The sequence below is a fragment of the Ornithorhynchus anatinus genome, chromosome 1 (assembly GCF_004115215.2).
Source record: "Ornithorhynchus anatinus isolate Pmale09 chromosome 1, mOrnAna1.pri.v4, whole genome shotgun sequence".
NCBI classification, from domain to species: domain Eukaryota; kingdom Metazoa; phylum Chordata; class Mammalia; order Monotremata; family Ornithorhynchidae; genus Ornithorhynchus; species Ornithorhynchus anatinus.
This window is the reverse complement of record NC_041728.1, coordinates 111,050,748-111,065,318: the sequence shown is the minus strand read 5'-3', so window position 1 is coordinate 111,065,318 and position 14,571 is coordinate 111,050,748.

The following is a 14,571-nucleotide window of genomic DNA, read 5'->3' as shown; positions in this document are numbered from 1 at the left end:
GGTTATGGACTTGTGAGACAGGAAGGATGGTGGTACTGTCTACAGTGATGGGAAAGTCAGGAGTTGGAGAGTGTTTGGGTGGGAAGATAAGGAGCTCTGTTTTGGACATGTTGAATTTGAAGTGATGGAGGGACATCCACATAGAGATGTCTTGAAGGCAGGAGGAGATGAGAGGCTGAAGAGAGGGAAAAAGACCCGAGCTGGAGATGTAGATTTGGATATCATCTGCATAGAGGTGGTAATTGAAGCCATGGGAGTGAATGCGTTCTCCAAGAGAGTGGGTGTAGATGGAGAATAAAAGGGGACCCAGAACCAGAACAGTTAGGGGGTGGGAGGCAGAGGAGAAGTCCGTGAAGAAGACTGAGAATGAATGGTCAGAGAGATAAGAGAAGACCCAGGAGAAGACAGAATCAGTGAAGCTAAGGGTGGATAACATTTTCAGGAGAAAGGGGTGGTCCATAGTGTTGAAGGCAGATAAGAGGTCAAGGAGGATTAGGAGTAGAGACCACTGGATTTGGCAAGAAGGAGATCACTGATGACCTTTGAGAGGGAGGTTTTTTGGAGTGAGGGGTTGGAAACCAGATTGGAAGGGATCAAGGAGAGAATTGGAGGAGAGGAATTTGAGGCAGTGGGTGGAGACAACTCACTCAAGGATTTTCTATAGAAATGGTAGGAGGAAGATGGGGCCATAACTGGGGGAGCCATGGGGTCAAGGGATGATTTTTTTTTTAGTATAGTAGAAACATGGTCATGTTTGAAAGCAGTGGGGAAGAAGCCATTGGAGACCAAACAGTGGAAGATGGCTGTTAGGGAAGAAAAAAGGGAAGGGGTGAGAGTTTTGATAAGGTGCAAAGCAATGGAATTGGATGAGCAGGGGGAGGGAGGTAGCTTTTGAGAAGAGGCAGGAGACCTCTTCTAGAGATACTGCTGGGAAAGACAGTGGAGTTGAAGAGGGGCCCGCAAGGGGGAGGGACTGAGGAGGGGCAGGAGCCGTCTTAGGGAGCTCACACCTGATGGTGTCAATTTTCTTAATAAAGTAGATGACCAGGTAACTGGGGTCAAGGGATGGGGAAGGCAGGGGATGGGCAGAGGGCCTGAGGTAGGGATTTAAATATCTGGAACGAATGGTGAAGGCAATTGACATGAGTGTCAATAAGGGTGGAGAAATAGTTTTACCAGGTAGAGAAGAGGGCAGAATTAAAGCATGCAGGGATAAACATAAAGTGGAGAAAGTCAGTCTGATATTTAGGTTTCTACTACCAGTGTTCTGCCGCTCGAGCATAACAGCAAAGGAGGCAGAATGTGTACGTGGTCCAGGGTTGTGGGTTAGTGATATGAGATCGACAAAGGGATAGGTGAGTGAGTGAGTTGAGTTCAGTAGAGAGGGTGGTGTTGAGAACGTCTATTTGGTCATTGAGGGAGGATAGTTTAGGTAGGGAGGCTAAGTGGGGCACGATGAACTGAGAAAATTGGATGGGGTACAGAGATCAGAGGTCTCTGTAAGGGAATAGTCCAGATTTATGGGGAGGAGGTATGTGGGAGAGGAGGCAAATGGGGAGGTTGTGGTCAGATAATGGGATTTCAGAGTTGGTGAGGGTAGAGATGATGAGATTGAGTGGGTGTCTAAATTGGTGAGTGGGAGAAGTGGGGTGGAGCAGGAAGTCCATGGAGTTGAGGAGTGACGGAAGGCAGGCAGCTGAAGGGTCATCAGGTACATCTATGTGGATATTGAAGTTCCCAAGGATCAATGTGGGCATGAAGAAAGAGAGAAGGAATATGAAAAAGGGATAAAAAAGGTTAAAGAAATTGGAAGTGGGACCTAGGGCATGGTAGATGACAGCTAATAATAATAATATAATGTTGGTATTTGTTAAGCACTTACTATGTGCTGAGCACTGTTCTAAGTGCTGGGGTAGATATAGGGCAATCAGGTTGTCCCACTTGAGGCTCACAGTCTTAATCCCCATTTTACAGATGAAGTAACTGAGGCACCGAGAAGTCAAGTGATTTGCCCTAAATCGCACAGCTTATGGGTGGCGAAGCTGGGATTAGAATCCATGACCTCTGATTCCTAAGCCCGGGCTCTTTCCACTGAGCCACGCTGCTTCAATAAATCTGGAGCTACTAGCTAAAGCTACTAGAATCTGGAGTGGATGGTAGAGGTGGATGATATGGGAGTCAAAGGAAGGGAAAGAAAAGGATGGGGGAGGTGAAATGGTGTGAAAGCAGCCTTGGAGCGCAAGAAGGAAGTAAACACCCCCTCCTTTCCTAGTAAGACTGGGGCATTGGGAGAAGATGAGGCCTCAGACCTACTGAAACAGTTACTCTGTGCAGAGCAATTTACTCAGCAATTGATCAGTGATATTCATTGCACGTCTACTGTGTACCGAATACTGCCCAAAGAGCTTGGCAGAATACAGTACAATGGAGTAGGTAAACAGGATTCCTGCCCACTTACAACCTACAGGGGGAGAGAGATATTAAAAGATATTATAGATGGGTCTATAAGCACTCCATCACCTTGTCCCTCCTACTTCACCTCACTTCTCTCCTCCTACAACCCAGTCCACACGGTCCCCTAATGCTAATCTTCTCACTGTGCCTTCAACTCACCTGTCTCTCAGCTGACCCCTAGCCCATGGCCTGCTTCTAGCCTGGAATGCACTCCCTCTTCTAACCTGACGGACAACCACTCTACCCCCATTTAAACCCTTGTTGAAGGCACATATCCTCGAAGAGGCCTTCCCAGACTAAGCCACTTTTTCCCTCATCTCCCACTCCTTTCTACTTTGCCCTGACTTGCTCCTTTTGCTCTTCCCCCTTCCCAACCCCAAAGCAGATAAAATATCTGTAACTTTGTCCTTTTGCTCTTCCCCCCTCTCAGCCCCAAAGCACTTATGAACATATCTGTAATTTTGTTTATTTTTATTGCTGTCTGTCTCCCCGACTCTAGACTGTAAACTCATTATGGGCAGGGAAAGTCACTGTTTATTGTTGCATTGTATTTTCCCAGGTGCTTAGTACAGTGTTCTGCATACTGTAAGGACTCCATAAGTATGATTCGATGAATGAATAAGTCATGTGGTAAGGGTGGAGGGTTAAATATCAAAGTGCTTAAGGACTACTTCTGAAAAGATGTCTCAGAAGTAAAGGCTTAGTTAGGGAAGACTTTTTGGAGGAGATATGATTTTAATAAGGCTTAGAAGGTTGAGGGAGTAATTGTTCATTAGACTTGATAGCAAAGGGAGTTCCTGACCTGAGGGAAGAGGTGGACAAGTGGTGAGATAGACAAGATGGAGGTAAACTAAGTAGGTTGGCATTCAAGGAGTGAAGTGCGAGAGCTGAGTTGCAGAAGGAAATCAGCAAGATAAGGTAGGAGGTGGTGAGCTAATTGTATGCTTTAAAGTGGTTAGTAAGAGATTTCTGTTTAATGTGAGGTGAATGGGCAAACACTGGAGGTTTTTGAGGATGGGGGAGATATGGGTTGAGTGTTTTTTTTTTATACTGTTGACCTGGGCAGCAGATTAGAGAAGGTCAAGGAGAGATTTGGAGCAGTGGAAATGAAGACCTTGGGTATTAAACAATCTATATGAGGAGTCTGTCAAGGAATGGTAGGAGGGAGATGGGGAGATAACTGGAGGGTGCTCTGGGGTCAAGGAGGATTTTTTTCTCCACTTTTAGGATGTGTTTTTAACATAAGCCCTTGAGAGATTTCAATTAAGTAGATACAAAGTAGCTTTCTCAGATAAAGTGTCATCTCTTCAGAATTCAAAACTGTAAGGTGGGTTTTTTTTAGCTAATTTATCCTTAACAGGATAAAGGTCTAAAAAAACCTGCAACTAAATACAATAGACACCTTCAATTCCTAAGAACATTGCTGAATTGTTTTCACTTTTAAAGATTCACATGGAATTGCCAGCCAAGTCATAAACTTTATTTTAAATGGGTAATTTGAATGTTTTGAGATCTCTCACCCTCTCTGTCATTAGTCACACAAACCAAATCCTTTATGGTTGAAAATATCTTTCTTCAATTAGGCAGGAAGTTACTGCATTAGGTTTGCAGTGAGAAAGGCATATTACCAGGTGAATTATTAATCTGACAGGCTAAATATAGTTGATGTTTTGCTTGTCTATTGTTTATCTGCCTCTCATTTATTTTGAAAATCCAAAAAAAATTCCCTGGGCATTTAAGAGTGAAATGAGTAACTAGCCTTTGCTCATTTCATTCAGTCACAGAAAAGTGGTGCTGTACCATTACAATAGGTTCACGTTTACTCATGGAACAGTAAAATTTGCATCGGAATCACTATATAACTCTGGACTAGTTGAGACAGTCTTCCCTTGGACCACACACACAAACTCAAATATATGCTCATAATGTCAGTTTGATTTTTGATTTGGATCTTTTCAGCCACACACAGGCACAGAGAAGCTATCAGTGCCAGTGATGCTTTCTCTCTCTTTCTCTCTCATCTTTGCTTTTCTCCCTCTCTTTCTCTCTTTCTTCCTCCCTCTGTCTCTCTCTTTCAAATACATCAATAAAATAACTGTATTTATTGAGCACTCATGTGCAGAGCACTGTACTAAGTGCTTTGGAGAGTACAATATAAAGCAGCGTGGTTCAGTGGAAAGAGCCCGGGCTTTGGAGTCAGAGGTCATGAGTTTGAATCCCAGCTCTGCCACTTGTCAGCTGTGTGACTGTGGGCAAGTCACTTAACTTCTCTGTGCCTCAGTTACCTCATCTGTAAAATGGGAATTAAGACTGTGAGCCCCACGTGGGACAACTTGATTCCCCTGTGTCTACCCCAGCGCTTAGAATAGTGCTCTGCACGTAGTAAGCACTTAACAAATACCAGCATTATTATTATATAACAGAGTTGGTAGATATGTTCCCTCCCCACAATGAGATCACAGTCTAGAGGGGGACACAGACAGTAATTTGAATTAATAAATAAGAAGGGAATGGAAGAAGAGGAAATGAGGGCTTAGTTGGGGAAGGCCTCTTGGAAGAGATGTGGTTTCAATAAGACTTTGAAGGTGCAGAAAGTGATAGTCTGTTGAATATGAAGAGAGAAGGTGCTCTAGGTCAGTGGCTGACCAGGTCAGCGGAGATGTCAGTGTCAAGATAGATGATATCAAAGGACCGTGAGTAGGTTGGCATCAGAGAAGTGAAGTGTGAGGGTTGGGTTTTAGAAGGAAAACAGCAAGGTAAAGTAGGAGGGAGAAAGGTGAGGGCAAGGTGATTGAGTGCTTTCAAGTCTATGGTAAGGAGTTTGTGTCAGATGAGTTAGATGAGGAACCACCTGAGGTTCTTGAGGAGTGGGGAAACACTGGCCTGAACTTTTTTTTGTAGAAAAATGTTCCAGAGAGCAGAGTGAAGTATGGCCTGGAGGGGGAGAGACAGGAGGCAAGGAGGTCAGCAAGGAGGCTGATAGAGTAATCAAGGCAAGATAGGGTAAGTCTTTGGATTAGAGTGGTAGCAGTTTGGATGGAGAGAAAAGGGAAGATTTTAGGATGTTGTGAAGGTCAAACTGACAGGACTTTAGTAATGGATTGAATATTTGGGTTGAATGAAGGAGAGTATTCAAGGATAATGCCGAGGTTATGGTCTTGTTCATTCATTCATTCATTCATTCAATAGTATTTATTGAGTGCTTACTATGTGCAGAGCACTGTACTAAGCGCTTGGAATGAACAAATCGACAACAGACAGAGACAGTCCCTGCCGTTTGACGGGCTTACAGTCTAATCGGGGGGAGAGAGGCAGACAAGAACAATGGCAATAAATAGAGTCAAGGGGAAGAACATCTCATAAAAACAATGGGAAATAAATAGAATCAGCGTGATGTACATCACATTAAACAAAATAAATAGGATGATGAAGATATATACAGTTGAGCGGGTGAGTACAGTGCTGACGGGTTGGGATGGGGTGGGGGGGGAGGAGGAGAGGGAAAGGGGGGAGAAGAGGGTTTAGCTGCGGAGAGGTGAAGGGGGGGGTAGAGGGAGCAGAGGGAAAAGGGGGGAATTCACTCTGGGAAGGCCTCTTGTGAGACATTAAAGATGGTAGTGCCACCTATATTGATGGGAAAGTCAAGGAGAGTACAGGGTTTCGTGGGGAGGAAAGATAAGGAGTTCGGTTTTAGATATATTAAGTTTGAGCTGTCCATGAGACATACAAGTAAGTAGAGCTGTCATTCAGAGAAGGAGAGACGTCAGGACTAGAGATGTAGATTTGGGAAGCATCCTCAAAGTGATGATAATAGAAGCCATGGGAGAAATTGAATTCTCCAAGGGAATGGATATAGATGGAGAATAGAAGGGGACAAAGAACTGAGCCTTGAGGGATTCCCACCATAAAGGGGAGAGATGCAGAAGAGGAGCCCACAAAAGAGACTGAGAATGAGCATCCAGAGGGTTGAGAGAAGACCCAGGAGAGGACAGTGTCAGTGAAGCTGAGTGGAATAATATTTCCAGGAGAAAGGTGTGGTCAACAGTGTTGAAGGCACATGACAGGTAGAGTAGGATTAGGATGGATTAGAGGATGTTCAATTTGGCAGGAAGATCATTGGTGACCTTTGAGAGGGCAGTTTCTATGGAGTGAAGCAGGTGGAACCACATTTGGAGAAGGTCAAAACGTGAACTGGAGGAAAGGAACTGGAGAAAGAGGGTGTAGACAACTCAATCTAGGAGTTTGGAGAGGAATGGTAGGAGGGAGATGGAATGATATGGAAGGAGCCATGGGGTTAAGGAAAGTTTTTTTTTTAGAATAAGGGAGACATAATCATGTTTCATGTATTCAATCATATTTATTGAGCGCTTACTGTGTGCAGAGCACTGTACTAAGCACTTGGAAAGTACAATTCGGCAACAGATAGAGACAATCCCTACCCAACAATGAGCTCACAGTCTAGAAGGGGGAGACAGACAACAAAATAAAATAAAACCACTAAGGCATCAATGTTTAAAAGCAGTGTGAAAAATGTCAGTGGAGAGTGAAGTTGAAGGAGGGAAGAAGAGAGGGGACAACTTCTTTGATAAGATGCAAAGAGATGGGTCACAGATGCAGGTGGAGGGCTGGATTTCAAGAGAAGACAGGAGATCGCCACTTGAGATACTGTTGAGAAAGATGGGAGAGTTGAAGAAGGGGCAGAAGGAGGAAGGAGTTGGAGAGGAGCAGGGGAGACTTTAGGGAGATCATGCCTGATGGTTCCAATTTTCTCAATGAAGTAGGTGGCCAGGTCATTAGCGGCAAAGGATGGGGAAGGCAGGGAGACAGAGGGTTTGAGGAGGGAGTTAAACATCTGACACAACTGGAGAGGACAATGGGCATGGGATTTAATGAGAATGGAGAAATAATGTTGCAAGGAAGAGGATATGGCAAAGTTAAAACAAGGAAGGATAAACTTGAAGTTGACATAGCCTGATATCTGAATTTCTGCCAGCAGTGCCCTGCGGCTCACACACAGGAGTGAAGGAAATGGACTGTGGAGATGATTCAGGGCTGTGGGCTTGTGGAATGAGATTGAAAATGGGTTAGGTGAGTGAGTGAGTTGAGTTCAGTACAGAGGGTGGTATTGAGGGAATCAGTTTTGTCACCAAGGAAAGGTAGTTTGGCTTTGAAAGCTAAATGGGACTTGATTACTTGAGAAAATTAGATGGTGTCAAAAGACTGGAGGTTTCTGTGAGGTAACAGTACTGATCTGTGGAAAGTGGGTTTGTGGAAGAGTGTCACAAGCCCCTAGATCATACCAACCAGGACTTTCCTGGAGCTGGTAGCCTGCTTGACATGTAGAGTCAAACCAAACCACCAACTACTAAAGTTACTATGGAAACTGACGTGTAGGGGAGTGACACACACACACTCTCACTCACACCTACTCCACCAAGGGTCCAGTACCAATCTGCTGGTCAAGAGAGCCCCTTCTGTCGATCCCACGGTAGAAGGTTGAGAGAAGCTCCTGGCAAAGCAGACCACTGACACTGCAAGCCTCCTCTAAATGCTGCTTCCCTCAAATGCTGCTTCCCTACCAATGCTGCTTCTCCCAAGAGTTGCTTCCTTTCTGAATGCTTTCCTCCTCACGCTGCTTCCTTATCTTGTGATTCAAAGCTACTGCCTTTTATCTGCTTTAGGTATTGCGGCTGTGGCTCTCGGCAGCCGTGGATTGATCCAGGCCCATTACTGGGCAGAGTAGGGAGAGAAGACCATACTTCCTTCTGTGCCTCACCCCCTTGGGCCGGCAACAACCCTCTCTGAAGTAGAGATCCCCAGTTCTTTCATGAGTTTCTTTTTTGTTGTTGTTCGCATGATCACAAAGAGTCACTAGTAAAGCAGCTGATGAGCTCACCACAGTGAGGAGTTTGTGGTTGGATAGATGGTTTTCAGATTTGGGGAGGGAAGAGATGGTACAGTGACTGGAGATAATTGTCCAAGTTAGTGAGTGGGAGAGGTGGGATGGAGCAGAAGGTTAATGGAGTTGAGGTGTAATAGAAATTGGGCAGCAGAAAGATCTTCAGCAATACTGAAGTCCCTAAGGATCAATGTAGGGATGGAGAAAGAGAAAAGGATTGTCAGAAAAGGATCAAAATCATCCAAAAACTCTGAGGTGGGACTTGGGGGGATGGTAGATGACCATGACTTGTATCTGGCATGGGTGGTAGAGGTGGATGATATAGGTTTCAAAGTAAGGGAAAGAGAGGAATGAGGGAGGTGGAATGGGTGAAAGCACTGGTGAGTGAAAAGGATGCCGACTCCTCCTCCTTTCCCAGTAAGTCTGGAGGAGTGGGAGAAGATGAGCCCCCATCCAGAGAAAATGGCAGGGGAGACAGTGTCATCTGGGGAGGGTCAGTTTTCAGCAGTGACAAGGAGGAACAGTGCCTTTGTCAGGAACAGGTCAAGGATGAAGGAAAGCTGACCCATAATGGAGTAGGGGTTCCGGGGCACAAAGGGTGGGGAGGGGATTGGATGGGAGTGAGCTGACAGTGGACAGAGCAGGGGGAAGGGAATATGGGGTGGCACTGGGACAGAGTGACAGGGATGGGGTGGAAGAGGAGGGTGGGGGTGGAACAAGGGGTGGGAAGGATTGGATGGAGTGGGACGTGGTGGGGTGGGGGGAAGAGATGATAGGGATGGGCTGAATTAAGAGGTCAGAGAAGTTTAAGGGTTGTAGGTGAGGTTGTCAACAACATTTTATCTCTCTCTCTCTTCCTTCTTTCCCTCTCCCTCCCCTTCCTCTTTCCCTCTTTCACTCTCTTCCCCTCTTTCTCCCTCTCCCTCTCTTTCTCTTAATCATTTAATTGTATTTATTGAGCATTTACTGTGCACAGAGCACTATACTAAGCACTTGGGAGAGTACAATAAAATAGAGTTGGTAAGACTCGTTCCATGCCCACGTCAGGACTGATATTCCTGATCAAGAGGATCATGTGAGCAAGTGTGGAAAAAAGACTTATTATGACCAAAAGTCCATTCCACATTTTGAGTACATAGAGATATTTCCTTCTTTTGTTGATATTTGCTAATTACAGGACAGCTCCCTGTTTCAAATCAATATGTTGGTCTCCATAACTGCGTCAATGCCTCTGTTAAGTAGATAACCCAGTTGCCATATGTCAGGTTTTATCTCCCAACAGTATATTGCTATATCACATTGTTCCACACACTTCTTCTTCAAATGCCATAGAATCATTTCTGAGCCATAGTAAATCCAAGGATGCAACCTCTTTATAACATTCTATCTTCTATCATAAAGTCATTCTGGTATGTGCGTCCATAGAGTTTTCTTGATAAAGATACAGACATGGTTTACCATTGCTTTCTGTCATGCAGTAAAAACTAGCAGTGTTAAGTGTTGTCTTTGATCAACATTTTGATCACTTGATCATATGCTTTTTGACTCTTTCCCATGCCGCTGCTGGCCAGCACAGATGAATCGATTTTTTCTGGTACTAAGTTTACTATATTTTTAGAACACTTGTTTGGAACTTCCCTTTCGAGTCACTAAACAGAAACTACTTTAATAAAATCAGCCAATCGATTAGTTATATTCACTGAGTATTTACTTGTGAAGAGCACTGTACTAAGCTCTTGGGAGAGTACAACACTGCAGACTTGTTAGAGATATTCCCTACCCGAAAGGAGCTTACAATCTCCAGGACAAGCTTCCAGTGTAGAAGACTGCACTAGATCAACCAAGAACATTTGCTGAACACATCCTTTTTGCAGAGTACTGTACTAGGCACTTGGGAGAGTCCAATACACTTGGTATTCATTAATTCATTCATTCAATCGGATTTATTAAGTGCTTACTGTGTGCAGACCGCTGTACTAAGCACTTGGGAAAGTACAGTACAACAAGAAACAGTGACAATCCCTGTCCACAATGAGCTCACAGTCTAGAGGGTGGGAGACAGACGTCAATACCAATAAACAGACATCAATGCAAATAAATAAAATTATAGATATATACGTACGTGCTGTGGGGCTGGGATTGGGAGGAGGAGAGAAAATGGAGCAGTCAGGGCAATGCGGAAGGAAAGAGAGATGAGGAAAAGAAGGGCTTAGTCTGGGAAGACATTTGGGAGGAGATTGCCTTCATTAAGGCTTTGAAGGGGAGGGGAGAGAGTAATTGTCGGATTTGAGGAGGGAAGGGATTCCCAGCCAGAGGCAGGATGTGGACCAGGGATCAGTGGCGAGACAGGGTGAGGTCGAAGCACAGCGAGAAGGGTAGTAACAGAGGAGTGAAGTGTGCAGGCTGAGTTGTAGAAGGAGAGAAACTAGATGAGGTAGTAGGGCACAAGGTGGTGGAGTGCTTTAAATCCAATGGTGAGAAGTTTTTTCTTGATACAGAGGTGGACAGGCAATAACTGGAGATTTTTGAGGAGGTGGGTGACAAGTCCTGAACGTTTTTATAGAAAGATGATCCAGGCAGCGGAGTAAAGCAAGGACAGGAGAGAGGAGAGGAAGGAGTTTGGGAGGTCAGCAAGGAGGCTGGTGCCGTAATCTAGGCGGGAGAAGATGAGTGACTGTGTTAAACTGGTAGACGTGATCCCTTTCCTCAAGGAGCTACAGAGTAGTAGGGGAGACAGTCAGGGAGTAATCTAAGACTGTGAACAATCCCATTTTTGGGTTTGACCAAGAGTGGATTCAGCACAGTGTTCTTTTCTCACAACGGCAAAAGCCTGCCTGGAGAGATGAGGGATTATCCTCTTTAACATAAGCCTTCCTTGTTTATTCTCATCACATTCCCCATCTGTAACTCATTTTAATGTCTGTTCTGTAGACTGAGCTCCTTGAGGGAGGAATCTTGGCTACCAGATCTATTGTAATGTACTCTCCAATTCTCTCAGTACGGTGTTCTGCACATCGGAAGCATTCAATACAACTCCAGTCTTTAAGCTTGTTGTGGGAAGAGAATGTGTCTATCAACTCTCCAAGTGATTAGTACAGCGCTTTGCACACAATAAGCACTTAAATACTGTGGGTTTTTTGAATAAATACAATTTAGTAATTGATTGAAGGTAATTTGTATTAACCAATCAATCATAATTGGTGAGTGTTTACTGTGTGCAGAGCACTGTACTAAGTGTTTGGGAGAGTATACTATAACAGAGTTGGCAGACATGTTACCTGCCCCCTAGACTGTAAGCTCGTATGGGCAGGGAATGTGTCTGTTACATTGTTATATTGTACTCTCCCAAGCACTTAGTAGAGTGCTCTGCAAACAGTAAGTGCTCAATAAATATGATTGACTGACTGCCCAAAATGAGTTTAGTCTAGAGGAAGGAGCTTACAGTATTACCCCACTTCTGATGAACTGACTTGCAAGGTTTCATTGCTGTTGAAGAACCCCTGATAAAATAACATGAAAAGCTGGATCTACCTTCTGGGTAGGGCCACACCTTGCCATCATATAGAAGATTAGACAATGCCATGGCATTACACATCTCCAAATGGGTATGAATCTTCTGTTATTCATTCAATAGTATTTATTGAGCGCTTACTATGTGCAGAGCACTGTACTAAGCGCTTGGGATGAAAAAGTCAGCAACAGATAGAGACAGTCCCTGCCGTTTGATGGGCTTACAGTCTAATCGGGGGAGACGGAGAGACAAGAACAACGCAGTCTGTCCTCAATTTTCGCAGAGTCCTCCTGGCTTTCTTGATTTGGTTTTACACTTCTTTGTCTATCTATGCATCCTTGGATAGTATCTTGCCTAGGCGGTAGAATTTGGTGACAAGTATTAAGTTCTGGAATGCCAGTGAAAATCTTTGGCTGCCTGGAGAATTTCCTAGGTATTAGAAAATTGGTATGTCCCAGGGCTGACAAACTTGATTTACTCCAGTGTTATTGTCAGTCAAGTTACAACTGACTTCAGTCAAGCAATAGATTGCATTTGTAGAACATTTTCTTGGGTAGAGCACTGAACTAAATGCTTGGGGAAGTAGAATATAACAGAGTCGGTAAATACCTTCCCTGCCCACAAAGTATGAGTAGTGAATTACTCCTTGTGAAAATAAGATTTAAATCAGTTTGGGATTGGAAAATTACATAAGTGGAGGGAGAGATATCCTGATGCCTAACCAAGCAACACAGCAAAGCAAGGAAAAGAGGATAGGAGAAAGCATGAGTGATTGACAAGCACAGGTGTTTCGCTGTGCTATTTCCAAACCTCAGGAAGATGAACCAGTCTCCCATGCCAAGTTACGAGTGAGTGCAGATAAGGAGGGAAAATGCTTTGCTTTCTAGTTCCCTGCCCTGGGCCATATGCATCAGACCATGCTCAAGGTCAATCCAGGGACAGTCTACATCCGAGTAGGTTTACAGAATGGAACTGGGAGAGGAAGAACTTATTTACATGAATTCCTAGTTCATTAGGCATGCATGTCAATTTAATTCTACAATCCATCCGTTATCTGCATGCTGTTGAAAGACAAATGGTGATGTAACAAATTTATTTCAAAAAATGAACCTGAGATGTTCATTTGAAGGTGTTAAATGGCACGTAATTCTAATATTATACTAATTATGTCAAATAATTCAGTGTTGCCGATGAATCATCTTAATTTATTCTTTGATGCCAAGCAAATTGATGCTGTGATAGAAAATTTCCTGGTTAAAGGTCAGAGATGACAGCTGAAAAATGGGATTGATAAAATGTGACAAAAATACAAAATCAAGCTTCTCGTGGGCAGGGAACGTGTCTACCAACTCTGTTGAATTGTACTCTCTCAGGTGCTCTGCAAGCAGTAAAAACATACAACAAATACCTCTGATTGACAATGGTGATAATAATATAATGGTCAGGGATGATCAGTAATTAGTTTAAATCCTTTTACATTTTGCCAGTCAAGTTGACAATCTTGCCCATGATTAGTACTGGAAAGAGCATGGACCTGGGATACTGTATAACCTGAGCTCTAATCCTGTCTCTCCCATTTGCCTGCTGTGTGAACTTAGGCAAGTCACTTCACTTCTCTCTGCCTCAGTTACCTCATCTGAAAAATGGGGATTAAGACTGTGAGCCCCATGTGGGTCAGACTGCCCAACCTGATTAAGTCATATCTACCCCAGCACTTACTACAATGATTGGCACATAGAACGGCTTAACAAACGCCATTTAAAAAAAAAATCTAGTTAATAAAAACCTTAGTCACATAAACTTCAATATGCTGTCACCCAGTTCAAAACCTTTTACTAACATTTCCAACGGTCTTAGAACTAAATTAAAATTAAGGTATTCAAATATGTGTTGAGAATTTGGATTTAAATGGGGAAAACTGAAACACTTTCACTTGTGCCAGAACACTTGTTTTCTCTGTAGGGTTCAGTTAGAACATTTTAGTGAACTTTTGTCTGTCAAAGAGGAACCTGTTGGTTGCAGGATGGTCTGTTTGCTTTATGGTACTCATTAAGTGTTGACTAGATCAAACACTGTCCTTAGTGCTGGGGTAGGTACAGTCATTCAGTCGTATTCATTAAACACTTACTGTGTGCAGAGCACTGTACTAAGCGCTTGGGTACAAGTCGATTGATTCAGACACAGTCCCTGCTTCACATAGGACTCACAGTCTGAAGCAGGAGGGAGAACAGGCATTGAATCCTCATTTTACAGTTGAGGAAACTGAGGCACAGAGAAGTTAAGTGACTTGCTTATGATTACACAGCAAGTAATTGGCAGAGCTGGGGATTAAAACCCAGGTCCTCGGACTCCCAAGCCCGTACTTTTTCCATTGGCATCAAAAGCAATGACTTGTTATATGTATGAGGCAGCAGAAGCTGTAAGTATTGCTGTAGCCCAAGTTTTCCTCAATGTAGGGTATTGCAAGAAACAAATGGACTTATTCCATGCCAAGTGACTTTGATCGGCCTCTTCTTCTGAGTCAGTATCTCAAAGAGTTACACATTCTGTTAATTAAAAAATATATCATGTCAAGATTTAGAACAGTGCTTGGCACATAGTAAGTGCTTAACAAATACCACCATCATTATTATTATTACTACAAGTAGTGTTACAGATTAAAGCCACTGTTGTGATAATAATTGTTCTATGTATTAAGCACTTACTA